The sequence below is a fragment of the Engraulis encrasicolus genome, chromosome 16 (genome assembly GCF_034702125.1).
Source record: "Engraulis encrasicolus isolate BLACKSEA-1 chromosome 16, IST_EnEncr_1.0, whole genome shotgun sequence".
In the NCBI taxonomy this organism is placed as follows: domain Eukaryota; kingdom Metazoa; phylum Chordata; class Actinopteri; order Clupeiformes; family Engraulidae; genus Engraulis; species Engraulis encrasicolus.
The window spans coordinates 50,139,077-50,157,619 of record NC_085872.1 but is presented as its reverse complement, the minus strand read 5'-3'; positions in this window follow the sequence as shown (position 1 = coordinate 50,157,619).

The following is an 18,543-nucleotide window of genomic DNA, read 5'->3' as shown; positions in this document are numbered from 1 at the left end:
TGGTCTGATCTCATTGCAGGTAATTGACCCCACCCCCCAACAACAGGACAAAATTGTAGACAATTAGACAGCTTGCCAACTTCCCAAAACAAAATAAAAAAGTGAAAAAAACAATACACAAAGAACATTGTCAATAAAACCACAGCTACAATTATTACAAGACCACAGCCGCGATGCTGGAACAATTTGTTACAGAGAGCAAGACATATTGTGTTCCTCATTTATGCCCTGAGGCTCCACTGAATTTAGAGTATGAATCCAAAATGCCTTTCTACGAAGCCTCTCTGTCTAATTGTCTGCAATCTTGTCCTGGTGTTGGGGGGTGGGGTCAATTACCTGCAATGAGATGACAATTTAGCCAAACCAAGTGGGATCACCTGTGAATGTCAAGTCTTGAAATGTGTGTCTCTCTCTTGCTATCATTTGACTCTGAAGAAGGTGTAGCAACACCGAAACGTTGGTCGGGTGTGTGCACAAAATAAAGTCTTCAAACCTAAGCTGCAGTGTGCTCCAGCTTCTCCTTTCCAGCTATGCCAGTGACTTACTGGCAGTGTTACCAGATGAGGCTGATGATTTCCAGCCCAAAAAATGCTCAAAACCCACCTGGAAGCACTAAATCCCGCCCAATTCTATTGATGTCGATGGGAAAGATTGGGCGAGTTTTCCTGTAAAATGCCATTTTTACCCGCAGACGGCTATCTCAAGCAGCCCAATTGGGTGGGAAACAGCCCAATCTGGCAACGCTGCTTACTGGAGCCTCAATGCCAGTGATTTCAAAAGCACTGGGACACTGATCTGTGATAGGTCTGTTGGAGCATTAGGTCCAACCCCCTATGGGCGGGGTTGAAAAGGTGGGAAAAAGGCTTGTAGTCTCAACAGAAATCCACCTCTCTTACACTTCCTATGTCGATGATGCAAAATGACCATTTTTACATCATTGACATAGGAAGTGTTAAGAGATGAATGCGGGTTTCTCCTATCTCAGGGGGAATTGAGAGATTTTTGCAAGACCATTCAAAAGTATGACTGGGTGTCTAGCAATGGAAAGCCTAATGCAAAATGGGTGGAGTGTCCCTTTAATAAGGAAAAACCCTAGATAAATCCACTATTGAAAAAATTCTCACAACGTCATCTGAGATCAGATTGGCCGAAAGGTGGTCAAGGAATAGGGATTGGTCAGGCGTAGAGGGTGCCCCAAGACCATGGAGCATAAATGACGGCCAGTCCAGAGCTCGAAAGGACAAATGCCAACGGAGTCCCAGAGACAACCTGACGCATCTCCTCAGTTGATCAACTTCAACGCGATTTGCTGTCTGGCTTTGCCGTCAGTGATCTCGACTTTGGTTTTCGCACAGAACTTAGCCATTGAGAAAACTTAGGCTTCGCACAGAACTTAGCTTTTGCAAAGACTTGGGAGTTGACAGAAACTTGTTGTCTTGTTGTAATGTTTCAGGTCAAAGATGTTTTGCATTGAAAACTTGTACTTTGAACATGCTTCTAAGATGTCCCTAACCTAAGTCGAGTGAATAAAGTCTCCATCCACTAACTATGCCGGTGTATTTGCCTATTGAATGATTTGTCTCCTAACCAACTATTATTTTACCCCACATTCACATGTCGATTGGAAACCACGACAACAACAACAACAACAACAACAACATTAATAATAATAACTAGATTGCATTTCCTCACAGAAAATGCTGGAGTATGCTTGCCCCTCATGCATCCGCTGCCCGTCATGCATATGTTTCCCCTCATGCATTTGTTGCCCTTCTTGCATACTCAGCACACATACACGCTGCCACACATTGCCCAAAAGACAGACCGCCAGAGAACGGCTTAAAACAACACATATTTGCCTATTGTTGCGCCCCCTTGTGGCTGCTGTGCAACCACTTTGATATTTGCTCTTTAAGGACAAGAGAGATTATATGTACCAAGTTTAGTTGAGATAAGAGATGGTATGAGGTAACTTCCTTTTCACCTTCAAATTTGACATTAAAGATCAAGTTCCATCTTGGCAACTGAGTGATTATAACTTCTGGCATGGTTGCAAATTTTTAACAACAAATTGCCATCAAAAGTTTTTTTTAGGGTCTTGGCTCCCTGACTATAAAGTGTAAACAGGGTTTATATGGGCCAAAATTTTTTTTACTAATTGTGGCACCCCCGACAGGCCGATTCGGACGAAAATGGGTATGTAGCCTCTGGCTATAGTGAAGATAATGTGTATCCATTTTTGTTGTGATACGAGTAGGCGTTGCTGAGATATGAGCTCACATCCTGTTTGGCGTCTTCGCCGCCAATTTTGATTGGCTCCTGTTTGAAGACGGTTTGATCAATCGTTCCGTAACTTTCAGGGTAGGTGTAACCCAGTTCGAAGATCAGCTGGTTAAAATATCAGGACAGGGCGGGGCGCCATTTGTACTGATTTTAACAAAATTCAAAATGGCGGGAAAACTATTCTGGCGGAAAATGAAGTCATAGGATTTCGTTGGGCGTCGTTGGATTTGTCTTAGTCCAAGGATTCCAGGGATTTTTAAAATCAGACCTACGGTTCAAAAGTTACAGTTTTCCTGTTGGTGACGCTAGAGAGTTCAAGCTATCCATAAAAAAAATACACCAATAGATTGGGCTGTTTACCGCCCAATTGGGCTGCTTAGGATGGCCGTGTGCGGGTAAAAATGGCATTTAGCAGAAAAACCTGCCCAATTTTAGCCATAGAAATCAGCAGAATTGGGCGGGATTTTGAGCTTCTTGGTGGGTATTGAGCATTTTTTGGGCTGGAAGACATCAGCCTCATCTGGCAACCCTGCTTGCAGGTGCATCACAGTGGGACAGACATCACTGGAAAGGAGAAGCTGGAGCACACTGCAGCTTAGTTTTCAAGACTTTATTTTGTGCACACACGCGACCAACGTTTCGGTGTTGCTACACCTTCTTCAGAGTCAAATGATAGCAAGAGAGAGACACATTTCAAGACTTGACATTCACAGGTGATCCCACTTGGTTTGGCTAAATTGGTCTCATCTCATTGCAGGTAATTGACCCCACCCCCCAACACCAGGACAATATTGTAGACAATAGACAGCTTGCCAACTTCCCAAAACAAAACAAAAAAGTGGAAAAACAATACACAAAGAACATTGTCAATAAAACCACAGCTACAATTATTAGAAGACCACAGCCGTGATGCGGGAACAATTTGTTACTCCACTGAATTTAGAGTATGAATCCAAAATGCCTTTCCACAAAGCCTCTCTGTCTAATTGTCTGCAATCTTGTCCTGGTGTTGGGGGGTGGGGTCAATTACCTGCAATGAGATGAGACCAATTTAGCCAAACCAAGTGGGATCACCTGTGAATGTCAAGTCTTGAAATGTGTGTCTCTCTCTTAGGGCCAAAACATACCAAGGCGGAACGGAACGGTCGCAGGGCGGACGCGGTCTTTCTGCTTTGTTTTGGCCGGCGTGCTTTTCTCTGCCTTGCACACTGACAGCGTCGGCGTGCGCGGCCAGTCCCATTCAAAACCCTCCCCACAGCCAAAGCTAGCATGCTACTTTGCCATTCATTTGAATGAGACACCGCCGGTCGCCGGCGTGAAAAATACGCTCGAGTTCTATTTTCCAAATCCAGCGCGGCGCGGAGCCGGCTCCCGCGCCGCTGACGCCCGACTACCGCCGGTTGGTGTGTAAGGACAGATAGGTTTCAATGTATTTTCACTGACGCCGGTAAAAAACGCGGCCGTTCCGCGCCGCTTTACCGCCTTGGTGTCAGACCCCTTACTATCATTTGACTCTGAAGAAGGTGTAGCAACACCGAAACCTTGGTCGGGTGTGTGCACAAAATAAAGTCTTGAAAACTAAGCTGCAGTGTGCTCCAGCTTCTCCTTTCCAGCTATGCCAGTGACTTACTGGCAGTGTTGCCAGATGAGGCTGATGATTTCCAGCCCAAAAAATGCTCAAAACCTGCCTGGAAGCAATAAATCCCGTCCAATTCTATTGATGTCTATGGGAAAGATTGGGCGAGTTTTCCTGCAAAATGCCATTTTTACCCGCAGACGGCCATCCCAAGCAGCCCAATTGGGCGGGAAACAGCCCAATCTGGCAACACTGCTTACTGGAACCTCTATGGGGCACCTAAGTCACGCCCTTCTACTTCCGATCCATGGGGCTGGAGCGCTCAAAATTTTGAATGCGAGTTAATGGAGCGAGTCAAGCTAAATCCTCATCCCGTTTGGCATGTGCGCCGGATTTCACATATGATGACAGTGAATTTAAAAGGTTTGGATTAGCGTCGTAAGACCACTCATTTTCGGCACGCAAGAAACGTTATTTTAGCTTTTGTGCAAAACTGTGTTGGAGACTACACGTGCGCCTCGCATATTAGCCCGTGAGCCGAGAGCCCAAAAAGTGGGTTGTTGGTACCACTTGGGGGGGCAAATTCTCACTATATTTTTCTGAAAGCTATGTGTCTCTGGAGTATATTCATGTATGATAGCAAGCTGGATCTCATAGCTTTTTGGTTTTACAGCCTCTTTAGTAAATACACCATTTGAAGAAAAAATGTAAAATCGCCTAAATTAAATTTACTCTTAAACCACTTCTGGCTGTTATACCAGCCTTCTGGAGTGGTTTGAATATCATTATTAATTCAGATAAATATTTTACTTCATATTTACACCATCAAAATGACCATTTTCATTCATATATTGAAATAAAATATTATAATATGGCAATTTATGCTCCCGATCATACATAATTGCATCACTACTAATAATGTCAATAGCTTTTGGTACAGGTGGTATGGCAAATTCTCTCTATATTTCCCTGAAATCCATGTGTCTCTGGAGTATACTGCTGTATGATAGCAAGTTGCATCTTATTGTCTTTTGATTTCACAGCCTTTCAAAGATAAGGGGGAAAAACGATTTTCTAAAAAGTGATTTTTTTGTTTTGTTGAATCACTAACAAGCCATAGGAGGTCCCAAGCATCATCAATAATATTTCTAATGTTGTCCTTGATGTTGACAGATATTCATTATATGAAGATTTTATATAGGCTATCATAGCTGATAAGTTTTAGCCCATTTTCTAATAATTAACAATGTCGGAGCCACATACTGTAGATACATGGTGTCATAATCTATATAGTGTTGTGAATTCATGTAAATTATTCACCAGTGAGTTGAAATAGAACTATTTCTAAAATTAGAAATAGTTTTACTTCTGTAGGCCTAATTTAGTGCAATCCAAAACATTATATGATTAAATAAAATAGTTTTAAAAAACGTATTAACTTCTGTCTTAACGCATAGAAGTTCAAGCATGCACCCAACTTCTCTAACATTGAAATAGCATTGCATGGAAATAGGTTCTTGAACAATGCATTTTAACGTGATTTATTTCTTTTCTCTCCAAAAGCATTTGATGGAATGAACAAATCAGAACAAATTCATATAGACAACAGCTAACCTGACAAAGTTCTTGAATATAATTCAATCTCAGATACATTTGCAAGATTACAAATGATGATATAATACTGTGTACCCTTCCTAGAATATGCACACCTATAGATTCTTGAAGATGGCCATATTTTCTGATTTTACCTGGCATCAGTCAAAAAACTGGTTCATCAGATTTGAATGCCCTCTTCATAGTAAATAAGCTGTGACATTGTCAATGCTATAACACATTACCTACAAGGAGAATGTGGGAGTGGACAATGCTTAGAGATTAACTGCTGAGGGTGGGTGTGTGGCCTGGCCTGGGAGACTACTATATCGCAGTTTGTCAGAATGGGAGACCTAACATCAGAGGTTGTGGTTAGTATCACTGGTGCACCAGGGGGAACTATGCATTTCCCAGTATTAATTACTCCTTCTGTATACCACCAGACACCATCTACAACTCAGAGTCATGCATACTACATGCAGAAGTTTGCTTACTGCACTGCATACCACAACAATTATCAGGCGTATAGGGAATGGACAGGAGAGGGGATACAAGAGTCTTGTGAAGCACTTTGTTGATTGGTACCAGGCTAACCAGGTTCAGTCAATCACCACTAAATCTAATGGAACGGTGTTGGTTCTCAGGAGATCCACCTTTCCACTGCTGTCTGTCACTATTGATTCCTACAGCAGCCGTGTTTGGCTTTCTATTTTATACATCCATAGAACTCACGCTGCGAGTTGCGAAAGATACTGCCGTTTCTCTCATGAACAGCAGAGGGCACTTCCGACAATGCGAGCGAAAGCCTGTAAGGGCGCTTTTGAAGTATGAATAGTCTGGCGCAAGTGATGACGTCATTAATGGTTCTCGCGCCAAAGTGCGCACGTGAAGTATGCAGAGCCCTTTGGATTGCAGGTTCAACTACTTTTACCTCTCCCTTCCTCTGAAGTGCTCTAATACACTGTAGTAACCCCACTACTTTGAATAAAGCAAATGCAATGCAGTGTTGTGTAATAAAAAGACTAGGTTATTTCAATATCTACAACAATCTCCAGCTGATATTGTACAGTGGGCATCTGGAGACTCAACAATAGCTGAAAGGAGGACCCTGAGCATGCTCCTCTTCCACCACCCCTGCATTTTCACCAACAGGAGCTTGTTCAGCTGTAAACATCTTCCTCCCATTTGCAGGAGAGACGGATATCAGAGATCATTCTCACAGGGCCACACAGCTATTTTACACCTAAGGACATGAACCTGATTTACTGGGTTGAGTGCGGTGACTTGTTATTATCCTGCCTTCCTGTGATACCCTGGTACACCTTGATACTCTACTCTACTTTACATTTGGTATGCAATATAAACTCCAACATTTTAAGTAATCTACAAAATAGACATGATTTCTTATCAAAACCAGGACCAGGAGCTCATTGTGAGGTCACATAAAGTGCTAATGATGTTAGACCGCCTGGTTGTCACCGCTCTATCATTCCAAGGGTTGAGGTCAGGACTCTGATCACTTCAGTCAAGCTCATCCACACTACACTCTGGTCTGGTTAGTGACTATGTCTTCATGGGCCTTATTTTGGTTAAGGTGTTTTTCTTTCTCAAACTGCAATCTGATTTTTTTTAAAAATCTTTCTTTTCTCAACCTGTCTTGAGATCAATACTTTGGCCATTGAAAGTTCTGCTCTACAAAGTAAATAACTGTTATGAGCAGGTCTTAAAAGGCATGTGTGTACAAGGTGCCTTACAAGTTTGGCCCAACTATTTTGCCACTATTGGTAAGTGAATCATCTTGCTGATGGATAAAGGGCTTAATTCAACCAGGGGATTTTTCAACCAGCTGATCACCTGGCTGAAGCTGAAAGGAAAAAACAAGTAATTTATGTCACTGCATTGTAACTAATTAATCGATTCTGCCCATCACTGGTTACATTGCATTACATTACTGTGATGGAGTAACCATCACTAGGGTTGTGGGTGTGTTCTGACTGACACATTAATGAGCCTGGCTCTTTAGTGTAGCAGTCAGAGACCCAGTTTACCACCCCGGGCAGTCTGGGTTTGAGTCCCGGCTGGTTAACTCAACCCCCCTTTGCTACAAATGGTGTCAGAAGTGGGATCACCATCAGGAGCATACCCATCGTGTGAGCCACAATTCCATGTGAGGGACCCCCAAAATTGGTGACTGCAGTGCGAGGGACCCCAGTGATGGGTGAAGCATAGATGATGGGGCACACTGGATGGGCGAAAAATGATGGGCAGTTGCCCATTGGGCTTCACCAAAGGAGAAGCCAGTGATGGAATAATGGGTTGTGGGTGGAGTAATGTTTGAGGTTTTGCCTGTGTTCTGATTGACATGCCAATGAGCCTGGGTCTTTGGTGTAGCGATCAGAGCTTTACTACCACAAAAGGTTCAAGGTAGAGTCCTGGTTGGGCAACTCCCTTTCGCTACAGTTACCACTTAATCCAAAGTGACAGTTATTTACAGGGTATTGGTTACAGTCCCTGTTGGAATACATCCTTTATTTTTACAGATATAACCAGACAACAGTGTAAAATTAAGTCCCATGGTATACACTGCTGAATATGCTATTTATAAAGTGTACCTCTACACTCTACTCTGAAAGAATTCTGAATAGGTTACATGGCAATTATTTAACAGTTATTGAGTTTTATGAAAACCACATTCCCCATCAACTCTTGACATCATATTCTAGCATTTTCTGTAGGCCTACATGAAATACAAATGATATGTTCAAAACCACTGAACCATTGACAAAATGCACTATTTGAATGGTGACTATTTAAATGACGTGAAAATAGGCCTGGGTATTGATTGACAATTTTCGGTTCCGGTTCCATTTCCGGTTCCTTCGTTTCGGTTCCGGTACCAGAACGGTTCCATTTTCGGTTCCTAGAAACCCTGAATTAAACCTGCAGTTACCCAAAGTGGCCAGTAGATGGCGTAACCGGTCTGTAAATCATGAGATTCCCTGCCTGCCACAAGGTGGTGCTCATCGTGACTTAAGCAATGGCGGGTTAAAGGCGTTTAATTCTATACAGCATTCATGATTAATTGCATGCTGCAAGTTGTCCTCTCGGCATGGCTTGGCAAGTATAATAAACGATTTTGATACTGATAAATGTACTCATGTCTGATTAAAATTGTTCTGCTGTACGGTGCAACTTCACTTCTGGTACCAATCCTATGTCAAGCGTGCCTGACATGATTTTTTTTAATGTAGCCTACGCTACCCAGTCTGTCGACAGCTTACCAAAACAGAGACCCAAGATTGCCACTTTCTAGTGGTAAAAACAACCTGTAGTCTACATGAGTCACAACCAGTTATTGACATGTGAGCTCAAGCCAGCAACTTGACTCAAAACATTAGGTATAGGACTAGGCTATATACAAGTAGGCTATGGATGCATTTACATGAATCAAAAGTCCTGTTCAACCATGCAGACGTTGTGCGAGATCGCACGCATTTCCATACAGGGACTAGAACTGGGCCGTATGATCAGCTGCTGCAAGTAGCCGCGACAACACTGTGCTTTCACGCCATGGTTAATCTAGCTGAGTCCTAATCTAAACGATATATAGGCCTATATATATAGGCCTATAACCAGCGATCTCCTTCTCCTACAGACATGTGTTAGGGCTTGTTCGAAAGCTGCGAATCTTAGCTTTTTACAGGTTTTTACGGCACGTTTTTATGTTCTTTCAATCAAAAGTTATTGAACTGTAAGCGGCCGCTGTTTCAAGTGAAAAAATAGCGCTTTCCAACCATTTTTTTATCTCGTCATTTTTTCCCTAACAGCCAGCGATCTCCTTAACCTAGACCTATAGACATGTGTTAGGGCTTGTTCGAAAGCTGAGATTCTTAGCTTTTTACAGTTTTTTACGGCACGTTTTTATGTTCTTTCAATCAAAAGTTATTGAACTGTAAGCGGCCGCTGTTGCAAGTGAAAAAATAACGCTTTCCTTAACCTTAACGCGATCTCCTTAACCTAGACCTACAGACATGTGTTAGGGCTTGTTCGAAAGCTGAGATTCTTAGCTTTTTACAGTTTTTTACGGAACGTTTTTATGTTCTTTCAATCCACAGTTATTTAACCTCAAGCGGCCGCTAGCCTACTTCAAGTAAACAATGGCGTTATTCTCCAGCCGAATAGAGAGGAAATCTTTTTTGTCGCTGTGTTCTTTGTTCCCTCGAATTAAACCGACGGTCTAAATAGGCTACATTTGTACGTCCCCAACACAAGACCAGTTCTTTCTAAGTTAGCTCTTTTCATGGAAAAACATGTTTCCAAGGAGTCAGAGACATCTTCCTGAAGAGTCGAGGTCATGGTTGAGGTCGACAGTATTGCAGCCAGCAGGCATAGTTGAGGTTGACGGTGTTGCCGTTGTAAAGATGCTGCAACTCTCTGCACGCAAGTTAATCGAATGCAAGAGCAGGTGTTTGAACAGGTTGGATGTATTGCCATTCTTGCATGATATTAGTTTATCGCAGATATTGCAGCGCGCTCCTTCCTTATCTACTTTCCTGAAATATAGCCACGCTTTCGACGGCATGTTTTTGTTTCTCAATAGTAGCCTACAATCAGCTGGTTGAAAATCAGCTGTCTTATCAATCGTTTAAATGAGGTGCGAAACGGGAAGAGGAGGAGCGTGGTCAGTTTGTGATACTTGTGATTGGCTGAAATGGCCGCGTGCTTGCCTTAAACACACATTTGATGGCTCTGACAGTCAGACTTCAGGAACCGAAACGTGGAACCGACAGACAAGGCACGTTTCGATGCCAAGTAGAACCTTAGCTTTTAATTCGGTTCCATCAAAGAATTGAATTTCGGTACCCAGTCCTACGTGAAAACCCTCCAAGCTAATGTAATACACAGAATGTGGTCTAAGAACAATTTAAAAGTTGGGCTATTTTTGCACCATCTTTTCAAATGGTGCATGTACAAAACCCACTTAGCTGAGTTCCGACTTGCTATCATACAGCAATATACTCCCAATAGAAATACCACAGAGCACAAAAATAACACAGAAATACCTTTCAGAAATATATAGTGGCAATTTGCCAAACCAACCGTACCATAAGCTATTAAAGGGACAGTTTGGTCAATTTCAACATGCAGTTGTATTGCTCACGCTACCCTTGACTTGTTAGTACCTGGTGATGCCACATTTTTCGGCTCAGCCCTTTCCGAGATATGAGCAATTCTAATGGGGGCAGCGTTTGTTTACATTTTTAAAAAATGAAACATAGGCCAACTCCAAATATTTTCCCAAAAGGTACTGCTGTTTGCTAGTTGTCTGCTGATGTTTTATAACCTTTTGGATGTTTTTGGGAATACATAAAAATGTTTTTTTGAAATGTAAACAAAGAGCTGCCCCCATTACAATGACCAGGATCTCGGAAACGGCTGAAGAAGAATAAAAAAAAATCTCAGGCACTGACAAGTCCAGGGTAGTGTGAGCATTACAACTGCATGTTGAAATTGACCAAACTGTCCCTTTAAGTGGCTGCACGTCGGACATGCAACGTCTGTTGTGTAGTCCAAATAATTACATATTTTTGCACACACACAACTAAGAAATCGCTTGCCAAGTGAAGTCAACAAGCACACCATTGGTTGTTATTAATTCTGAGGCACAGCATATGTGTGATCGACGGGGAAATGCGAGGTGGGTCGGAAAATAGCTTTGATCAGTCCATTACAGCCCAGTCAAAAGTTTTTGCGTTGCCAGCCCCACAAGCCGCCCGGAAGGGGTGGAGACTTAGGTGCCCCATTGCCAGTGATTTCAAAAGCACTGGGACACTGATCTGTGATAGGTCTGTTAGAGCATTAGGTCCAACCCCCTATGGGCAGGGTTGAAAGGGTGGGGAAAAAGGCTTGTAGTCTCAACAGAAATCCACCTCTCTTTCACTTCCTCCGTCAATGATGCAAAATGACGATTTTTACATCTTGACGGAGGAAGTGTTAACAGATGAATGCGGATTTGTCCTATCTCAGGGGGAATTGAGAGATTTTTGCAAGACCATTCAAAAGTATGACTGGGTGCAGTGTTGCCAGATGTGTCTGACCAAATCCCGCCCAAAAGCTTCTCAAAAACCGCCAAAATGCGCTAAATTCCGCCCAAATTCAACAAATTACATTGACTTCTATGGGCCCAAAACTGCTTAAAAAAAACGCCAAATGGCCAATTTTTCCCATTTTTGCCCGTCGACGCTCATCCCAAGTAGCCCAATTGGGCGGGCACCCGCCCAATCTGGCAACACTGACTGGGTGTCTAGCAATGGAAAGCCTAATGCAAAATGGGTGGAGTGTCCCTTTAAAAAACAAACTCTGTTACATGTAAAGCCCATTCCACACCCCACGATCACCATCATCTCTCTCTCTCTCTCTCTCTCTCTCTCTCTCTCTAGTTTTGTTTTACCTTCTTCCTTCCTGAGTGATTCGGTGAGCAACAAGACTGAGTACCGCATCGAGACAGCAGGAAATGGCAGCAGAGTGACTCTTGTCTTTTCAGAATTAGCAAAATGTTTTCAAAGTTCAGTCGTTCAAGCAGCCGCATTCCAAAACAGCGCAGTTGCCAAGATTCAGTCAAAAATACTCAAGGTGAGAAAGTCTTTACTTTAGCTGTGATGATATTATAGTGTTATGTTGTCATTATTAGTACTGTGAAAAATCTTGCATTATAATCATGTTAACACAGCTCAATTCTAATGCTTGTGGTGAAATTTGCCCTCCGTGGGGGCCCACAGCAACCTTTAGCTTACATGAGTCAACTGTGTAGTTGTGATATTTTTCATGACGTTGTTGTTAGTGTGTGTGGTATGCCGGAAATTACATCTAAGAAATGCAATTTTTTTATGGGGGAGGTCCCCCAGACCCAACGCCATGATGAAGTGTTCCGTATTTTTTTCATTAACAGTTGGTAACCCTAGATACAATGTAGAGTTTTACTGTTTCAGTGTTTCTTTGATGTGGGCCAGACCTTGTTGCACTGACACTTTCCCACCACCTGTTAAAGTCTGTGTCTGTTGTCTGTCTGTCTGTGTACGTCAACACTTGTGTACTTTACTGTCTGTGCACGTGAGTTTGTTGAAATAATGTAGCAGATGAGTCCATCAGAGCAGGGTTTAGAGATACGATACGATGATACTTTATTGTCAGTTTGCACTGAAATTCAGTTTGCATCTGTGATGTGTTGTGTGTGTGGCACACGAAAAATGCGGAAGCGAGGAGCACCCTTGAGGGAGAGACTGACCAACAGGCACAGAGACAGAAAATGCTCCTATTGTACGTGTGTGTGTGTGTGTGTGTGTGTGTGTGTGTGTGTGTGTGTGTGTGTGTGTGTGTGTGTGTGTGTGTGTGTGTGTGTGTGTGTGTGTGAGAGAGAGAGAGATTATTGTCAATGTCTTTTAGTTAAACTACACATTAGAGACTGGTCAAACGCAATTTCAAATACTGTGCTAACCCTGCTACATAGATTTTTGACAATAAAGTAGACTTGGCTTGACTTGTATTGTTCAGTGGTTTAGTCAGTGTCAAGCTGTGAGCCAATCATAGTTCACAGTTCGTGTGTGTGGTAACCAAAGCAATGTTTGCCACTTGCAAAGAGCAACATGAGAGAGGCACAGGTTTCGTTTTTCTGTCATGTTTTGGTTCTCCTATGTGGGTAAAACCACAGTTTACCGTTACTGTGCATCAAGTATGACTTAGGGAAGCCAACGAGGGGGACAAACAAGGCAGCTAGATAGGGGGCCTATTGGGCCCTCATTTACATTGTATGTATTGGGTGGGGGTTCTTTAAGATGAATTTGTCCTGGGCCCGACCAAAGCTGAGAGCGCCCCTGATGATGGAAACAGCTGGCCAGTGTGCATAAGCACAACCCTGGCCACTCTCACATTATGTCACTAAATCATCTATAGTGTTTTTTCTCACTCTTACGGTAGGGACACATAGGAGGCGAAGCACGCGAAGCGAAGAGAGGCGAAATCCAACCGTCATCAGGTCGTCGCGGCGAATCAAATGGAATGGAACAGTTATGTTGTTGATTTGATTGGGCCGTGGCAGGCGAATTCGCTCCTCATTTGCATAACATTAAACTTTCTTTAATAATTTCGCTACGCTTCGCTCCTGTTCGCTTGCTGACGCTTGTCATCGCTTGCCTTCGCCTCTCTCATAGGAATGAATGGCAAAGTTCGCAAATTCGCGTGTATGTGTCCCTACCGTTAAGTTTTAGTTGCAATTTAACACATTGCTTTAAAGCTGCAAAGGTCATAATAGAACATATTTTTATATGGACCTCAAGGTTTAATTCTCAAGCTGTTAAAGGCTTTTCAAAGATTAGTAATGGCAGTGAAAGTGGAGTAATTTAGATAGCAAAAAGGTATTTCAATCAATATAATATTAGGATGATATTTTGTTTGGTTAGAATGTATTTAATCCACTTTGTTGAGGAGATGTACAGTAGCAATGCGCAAAGTCCAGAAGCATATATGAGTTTAGCAGACACTGTTATTATGTTGATAACTCAGGCCACTAAGAGCACTACACAACACATGCCAGAGAGTCAAGCAGAACAAGCCATCGACCATGGTAAACCATGGTTTTCATGGGTTTTTTTTTAGCATGTTTCGGCACTGTTTGTTACTATGGTTCAATCATGGTTTAAGTATAAAATTAAAGAAAATTAAAAGAATGCTGCACATGCTCCATGTTTTATTGGTGAGGTGACGATTCGGCCGTCTGGCCTTCTTCAAACTTATCTAGCCTACCCGGCCAGACGGACGAAAAGTCACTTCACCAATAAAACATGGAGCAGTGTGTACAGCATTCTTTTCATTTTCTTTAACATTTGTATGTTCAGGAAGCCAGCACCTCAAGTAAGACTTTATTGGTGTGCGATACCTCTTTTTCCTTAACTATAAAATTAACCATGGTTTTACTCTGTAAACTAACCATGGTTTTATCACAGTCTATAATTATTCATTAAATTACACCTAGCTGCCACTTTTTTATCCAACACACGTAGCCTATTGGTGACAGTCCTTGGAGTAATGTGGGGTTAGGTGCCTTGCTCAAGGGCACTTCAGTCATGTATGGAGGTCTAGGAAGAGGTACGTAAGGGTGGGATTTGAACCTGCAACTCTGTGGTCTTCAGTCCAACTCCCTAACCATTACACCACTATGTTGAAACCATAGACACAAACCATGCTGAAAAAAACCCATAAAAACCATGAATAACCATGATCCATGGGTAGTCAGGAACCAAGGTTTTCATGGTTACCCAAAAAAACCATGGATGAAGCCATAGCTATACTATGGTTGGTTCAGAGTACTTAGAGTAACCATGACATACCATGGTTACTACCGGTGAAGTGAAACCATGGTCGATTTTTGTAAGGGGGGTTTGGAGTTGTGGGTTTCACTTTAATTGTTTAATTGATTTTGTTGTAATTTGTTTTGATGTAATTTACTGATAGTTTTTTATTTTTTCCACATGGGACTGCTGAGCCCTATCTCTGTCATTTCGTGAAGTATTCACGAAAAAAATAACTTTAATTTTCGTGGTGCATTCACGTTATTGCCCGTTTTTCGTGGTTGGGCAACGAAACGCTGCCTATTCATTTGAATTGCCCGACTGCTGCTATGGTTATCCAAGCGTCTGCAGGGGCGGGGAGGGGGTGCTGACAGAACACTGCTGATACACTCGGGACTCACTAATTCGACGCCCTTTCGGTACTTACACCTTATGTCATACGACCCTAAACCTAAACCTAACCCTAACCTTAACCCTAAACCTAAACCTAAACCTAACCCTAAATTGCTTGTTTTAAATGTTTGATTACCATGTGACGGTACAGAAAGGGCGTCAAACTTGTGGGTCGCTAGGCAGCAGTCGGGCAATTCAAATGAATAGGCAGCGTTTCGTTGCCCAACCACGAAAAATTGGCGATAACGTGAATGCACCATGAAAAAGATACGGTTGGGCTGCAAGACAAGTAAAAAGGAGTGGTGGAAAACGTATTTTGACACCTCTCGGCACAAAATTCACACTTCAAGGACGTTTTTTAGCTAAATCTTCTCCCCCCTAGTTTGAGCCCCGCCCCGCCACACCCTTGTCACCTTTTTCACCCCTGACCTGTTTGCATGCCTGCCTCAACCAGAGCTGGCTAGCGTTTCTATTTTGCAATGAGAATGCCGGTCAATAAATTAGTCATATTCTAAATGTATATCTAGTCCAAATCATATGATCAATTACACATAAAGTCGAATGTACATTACTCATTAAATCTAAACAACATTTAGCATCAGAAGTGTATTAGTCAGTTGAAAACATGACTAATCAATTTGCCTATCTTGTCCATACACTGTGATGTCTTATGTCTTTAAACAGTAGAGTATACTGCAGCCACCACACCTGTCAGAAGTTGAGTCCTGCTCCCTCTCTGTGGTGGCTAGCATTGAAGTCGCTCCCCTCAGACGTCTGGGGCAGAGCTGCACGGCAAGGACATCATTGTGTTTTCAAGTGGGCACCCCACCTCACTGGTGTTTCGTCAACAAGCCCACAACACCTCAGCGGGGCTTGACAGCAGAACCAGCGTTCTGGAACTGCTCGCTCTGTCGATCAGGAACCTCTACTCCCTTCCTCTCTGCCCGCCTGGCTTTGCCAACGATCGCTCCGCTTCAGCCACAGCCACCTGGATGACTGCTCTGCCTGCTTTGAAATGCTGTTCACTAGGCTCTTGCAGGTTGCGCCTCTAACCCAAGACTCCCTAGTGCTTTCCAGAGGGACTGGCCTGGGAATCCCCTGCACCCCACTGGTAGGTTCCAGGCTCTCCAGTCCCTCTGCTGGTTCTCTAAAATGAGAGGCTGGTACTTCCCCAACTTGCACTGATGTGCCTCCTCGATCCTCTCCTCCCAGGCTACATCAACTCTATCAAAGCCACCTGCTTTGTTGCAGGAGACCAGAGCACAATAGGCTGGTGCTGGCAATTTTTCCAGGAACCTGAGTGACCTACCCAGGTCAACTCTCATTTCCCAGTCCTGTGCCATGCAAAGGATCCCTGCACACCTGTCCTCCTTGCCCGCCTTTTCCCCTGGCCTGAGAAAGCCGATGAAGCGAGGGCCCTTGGTTTGACTCTGAGGTCTTTTTTGCTTCCTCTCTCTCTAGTCCTTCCGCTAGTTGCGCCAGCACTTTATCATAGCGCCACCTGAACCTCCCCACGGTCAGGCTTGCTTGACAGAATGACAGGATGTGCTTGAGGTTTGCTGGTCTCTTGCACTGTGCACAAAATGGGTCCTCTGACAGCCTCCACCTTCGTCGGTGTTGGCAGTACATCGTACACAGAGCTCAGCAAGAACTTCAGTCGATGACCCTCCATGTTCCAGATGTCCTTCCAGCTAAGGGATCTTCCACGAACGCTGTCCCACCGCGTCCAGCTGCCTTGTTGTTTCATAGCCACTGCCCTGGATTGCCTGCTCTCCTCCTCCACTGCTCAGATCTCCCCTTGCACCATTCCCCTACGTTCCTTCCTTTTTCGTCTCCTTCCAGCTTGCTCGGGTAGTGACTCCAAGCCCCAACTTCCCCTGTGTCACATTGCCCGTGATGTCGGTGTGTTGCAACCGCTCCTCTGCTTCTCTCAGAGGTCCGTGGCGCTCCATTTACGGCCAGCCCTTACAGTGATCCCTACTAACAATTTTTAGTTCTACGAAGGTTCCTGGAACACAAGCCCTTGGTTCCAGTTTAGTTCTGGGTACGTCCCCAGAGAGTCATGTTTGGTTATTTTTCAGTTCTCACTTGGTTGGCAGGAAAGTTTAATTTTCGTTCCTAGAATGTTATGTGTGTAGTTCCCATTTCGTTCCCTTATCGTTCTCTCACCGTCCCTTTATTCCTGTTCACGTCATGTTTGTTTCCTTGCCGTTCCCATATGGTTCCCTTAACCTTGTTGGTTGCATATTTGGTTCCTTAGACATGCTCCTGATGTTCCCCCAACCTTGTTTATTATTGAGAATGTGTTTTGGTCCTGCCCCACTATCTCTCACCATGATTGAGGTACCCCGATCATGGTACTTTAGCACCTCCCATCCTCCACCATGACTGAAACACCCTGCGCCTTGCATCAGTTTGCCACACTGCTCTCATAAGATGATGTTCAAAGTTACATTTAACAAATGATGTCTACATTCTATAGATCAGTCTATGCCGTATTGTATCACAATGAAAGGGAAATATCAGCTGAACTTGTATGAACACAGTCTAGTGAGAATTAATGCCAAACATTTTCCTCAATGAAGTTAAAAAATAACCATCTACATCAAGTGCACAATGGAGCAAGAAATGTAACATGTGCTGTTACTGACTAGCTCACAAAGCAAGGCACAAGATGTAGCTAACAAATGCCATAAGCCAAAAGTGCTATTAGCTTGCCCGCAAAGCATACTTGCAAAGTAGGTAAACAAGCGCTATGCTGTACCATGCTGACCAGCCAGCAGGCAGGCAGGCAGGCAAATAACTAAATCACTGTGACTGCCCAGGTTTATATACAGGCTAAAGAGTACCATGTGACCAGATTGATTATGAGTTTTTCAGGTGCAAGCAATTGAATCATGATATACCAGCCCTAAGTAATTAGGTGTGGCCAGGCGGCGATGGACAGATTGGTTGTGAGGGGCCTGCTTGTTACCGGCAAAGGTGTAAAAAGTTCTCAAATTATTTCAATCACTCACCACATCTTTTGTGTGATGTTGTGTGCACAGACAATCCTTAGAACAACCCAACCAAGTTGAGTTAACACTAGAACTACCAGGATTTTTCTGCCTACCTAGAAGTACCAGAGAGGGGTCATTTGACCCGGTGGCTTTTACCTAATACACTAATCACTCATTTTGTTATGGTAATGAGGCTGTTAGGGGCCGTGTGTGGGGTGAGGGGTGAGGGGGTCACACCTTACAGTGCTAACAGCCAAGACAAACAGGGACAGACAGCCTCTTCCCAAGGGCTGTCAGCCTCCAAAATCACCACAGGTAAATAGCAACTTGTATGAAGATACCAGCAGCAAAGACA